This window comes from Scaptodrosophila lebanonensis, unplaced genomic scaffold (genome assembly GCF_003285725.1).
Source record: "Scaptodrosophila lebanonensis strain 11010-0011.00,11010-0021.00 unplaced genomic scaffold, SlebRS2 tig00000020-arrow-arrow-pilon, whole genome shotgun sequence".
Taxonomy (NCBI): Eukaryota; Metazoa; Arthropoda; class Insecta; order Diptera; family Drosophilidae; genus Scaptodrosophila; species Scaptodrosophila lebanonensis.
The window spans coordinates 119,372-123,254 of NW_022060534.1; the positions used below are offsets into that span (position 1 = coordinate 119,372).

At 30.9% G+C, this 3,883-nt stretch overlaps 1 long non-coding RNA gene across 1 annotated transcript; it reads right to left on the reverse strand.

The window, feature by feature from the left end:
• Positions 1-217: 217 nt before the first annotated feature.
• Positions 218-921, reverse strand: LOC115620176. Its single transcript, XR_003995211.1, has 3 exons — positions 850-921; positions 335-495; positions 218-269 (listed from the first exon to the last, which is right to left on the reverse strand). It is a non-coding gene; the product is annotated as an uncharacterized LOC115620176 (long non-coding RNA).
• Between the last annotated feature and the right edge of the window lie 2,962 nt (positions 922-3,883).

Below are 3,883 nucleotides of genomic sequence, written 5' to 3' on the forward strand. Positions count from 1 at the left end.
GTACAGGCTATTTTACTGTCGGGCTTGCTCGACTGTAGCGTTCTATCTTGTTTTTTTTTCATTAGTAATCCAAGATTGTGTATGTCAAAAGAACAGATTTATTAGAGTTTATTTTGCATTAAAATTTTTGAATGGGTAAATTACTGCAAAAAACTGAGGTTTTATTTTCCAAGACTTATTTTTTTCTAAGCTTGCATAGAGGTTCGTTTTATGGTTAGCAGCTTTGGGCTTAAAATTGATGATCTTGCTAGTTGTTTTTACGGTTTTATCTATTTAATTGAATTTGTAAATTAGAAAGTTGTGTTATGCTTATACCCTTCAGATATATTTTTACCTTCATTTTTCTGAGTTGGCCTCATTTATATTTATATTCGTGCCATCAGTGGTAGGGATATCATCATTGGGCTCAGCATTTTGCTCCCTATATTTTGAATTGTGTATAATTTTCTTCCTCATATGTTTTATATTTTCTATATTCTTTGCCTCGAACATTTTCTGTAAAGTGTTTATACGAATCTTTATTGACGTTCTTAGTGAATCTAAAAGTATTACGTGATTTAGGGGGTCTCTTGTCTATTACAAAGCGGGGATCTCTTTCATATTCTTTTCTCCCATTATTTATTTTTAAAATTTTGTGTTCCTTACTTTGTAGTACATTATGAATTATATCTGTATTGTATAAAAATATTTCTGCTGGGGTTCTGCCTGTAGTACTATGTATTATTTTATGATTATATGCATAAAGTGTTTCTTCTACATCCATGAGTCGCTTCTCTGTTTCATTTTCTGTACATATAATTCTGAGTTTATCATTAAGAGTCTTGTGTAATCGTTCAATGTCTTCTATACCTGTTTTAGTACTTGTTATTTCTACTATTATGTCCTCTGATTCCAACCATTGTTTTATACATTTATTTGTCATGCCGGGGTCTTGAGTCATCTTAAGTACTTTAGGTTTTCCTATAGTTGTAAATATGTGAAATAATGCCCTCTTCGTTTCTACCCAATCCGTTATATTTGTTTTAATAGCTTGTGCAAATTTTGATTTTATATCGATACATGTTAAATATGATCGCTGCTCGAAAAAATAATAATCTATAACGTACTTGTCTCTTATTTCTCTTGGTTCTGGCGTTATTTGAAATGGCTCCTTAGTTTTTCTATGATCATTTTTACAAAGATTACATGTCTTACAGGAGTTTATTATATTTTGTATTAATTTAGCCGCATCGGGGTAGTAGTACTTCGTTTTAAATTCTGCTAAAGTTTTGTCTATGCCTTGATGAATACCGTCTTCATTCTAATACTTTCTCTTTAAAATCAGCATATGTATAGATATTGTCTAGTTTTATAATTGCGCGCAATATTCGTGTACCGGTATTTGGTCTTATTAATATTTCGTATACGCTTTGTATTTTCATAAAATCTGAATCGCTTGATATATAAAGGGCGGAAGTGCGTCCGCAAAAATATTTAATTAATAAATCGTTTGTTTTGCGAAGTGTTAAAGGTGTATAGGTTATTGTTGTAATTGTTTTTTGAAAATATCTCTGAATTGTACATGACTGCTCATTCCCTGGAATCATAATAACTTGATTACGAAATAAATTTAATGGTCGTTCTGAAATTTCTATCGAGTTTGTATTATCTTCATTCGCACTGTGTATTGTTGCTACATTTGACTGCACTTCATCTGACTGTTCAGCTGACTGCTCATTGGAATAATTTTCTTGCGTGTCAATTTTTGTTCTTGATAGTGCGTCTGCCACATGGTTTTCTTTCCCTTGTATATGTTGTATGTCAAAGTCGATTTCATTTAACTTAATTTTCCATCTTTGAAGTCTCATATTTGGTTCTTTTATATTATGAAGCCATGCTAAAGGTTTATGATCTGAATTAATTTTAAATTTACGCCCATATAAATATGGTCTAAAATATTTCGTTGCCCAGACTACTGCTAGTAATTCTTTCTCAATTGTAAAATAATTACATTCGTGTTCGTTTAGTGTTCTGCTTGCAATGATATTGGCTTATTTTCCTGAGACAATACTGCACCTATGGCAAAGCTACTTGCGTCTGTTGTTAGTGTAAAAGCCTTCTTATAATCTGGATATATTAGTATTGGATCTGACGATATCAAAAGTTTCAACTTTTCAAATGCATTTTTATAATCTTGATCATTGAGATTTAGCTTATTACCTTTTTTTAAATATTTTGTCATTAACTTCGCTATTTTTGCAAAATCTTTTATAAATTTTCTATAAAATCCACAAAGTTCAAGAAATGATTTAATTTCTTTCTCTGTTGTGGGTATTGGAAAGTGTTTAATTGTTTTTATTTTTATTGGATTAGCGTGAATGCCATTAGGAGTAACTATATGCCCTAAAAATTCAGTTTCATGTTTAAAAAATTCGCATTTATCCAATTGTAATTTTAGATTAGCTTGAAAATTAAGTGCTCTTGTAATGAAGTTGAAAAGATAATTATATCATCCAAATAAACTAAACAGTGCTTGCCAATTAAATTATTTAATACGTCATTCATGCATCTTTGAAAAGTAGTTGGCGCATTTTTTAAGCCAAAGGGCATTCTTGTGTACTCATAATGCCATTTCTATTTGATGGAAACCTTTTGCCAAGACGAGGGTTGTAAAATACTGACATTTTCCTAACTTGTCTAATATTTCATCTATATTTGGTAAGGGATATTTGTCATCAATTGTTTTGTTATTTAAGTTTCTATAATAAATCAATAGTCTTAGTTGTGTCGTTAAGTCTTCTGAGTCAACAATTTTAATTGTTGTTAATACCCATCATTGTTTGTAGATTTATTGGTTTGACTTGCGTTTCAATTATTTCTGGCCATATGTTTGTATTTATTAAACTTATGGACGAACCTGTGTCTATCAAGCATTTTAGTTCTGTATTATTCAAATTGTATTTTATTGTGCTATCTAATTTAAGGTGTTTTGTCCCGAGGCTATCACTTGAAAATTTTCGGACGTGTCCATGGGTTCGTGGAGCCTCACTTGTCCTGATTCTGCTTCTCTAAAGCGTTTTGCTGGTTGATTACTAATTTGTGGCTGCTGTGTGTTTTGAGTGAAATTATTTAAACTGCCATTTGGTTGGAAAAATCTATTGTTATATTGGTGCCTGTTTTGATTAAAATTATTGCTATTTGGTTGGGAAAATCTGTTATTGTCAAAGTGCTGTTGCCTGTTTTGATTAAAATTATTAAAGTTACTATTCGGTTGGGAAAATCTATTATTATCAAAGTATTGCTGCCTGGTGTAGCTACGAAATGGGTTATTAATTTGATGTGCTTGCCTTGGCTGAACCAAAAAACCTCTATGATTACGGGAACCGTTATTATTTGGATAAAACCACTGTCCTTCGTTTTTATTTACATTATAATTGCGAGAGCGGGTATTACTTGTATCTGGTATTATGCAATTCAATTTATCTTCATTAAATTTTAAATTGGGCTTGAAATTTGAATGAAATGTATTTTGATAGATATTATTGCATTCATATAAACCGTTCTCTTGAGCAGCTTGTTTTAATTTTGTTGGATTACTAATGTCAAATCTACATAATGTGTTATATATGTCTGGTAATTCTTTTTGTATAATTTGTTGAACTGCTGTGTTTAAAGCATTTGTGTAAATTCTTTGATTTTCTCGATTGCCTTCTAATGTTAACTTGTTATGTATAATACTGCTGTGATTTTCTAAATCGTTGATAAATTTACTTAAGGTACTAAATTTTAATTTAAATATATTCATAATGAGCTGATGCGCTGGGGTATGATTATTATATTCGCTTACTAGCATCCCACGTAGTTCCATCCAGTTTTGTGGCGATGTCCGCATAAGCAATCGTTG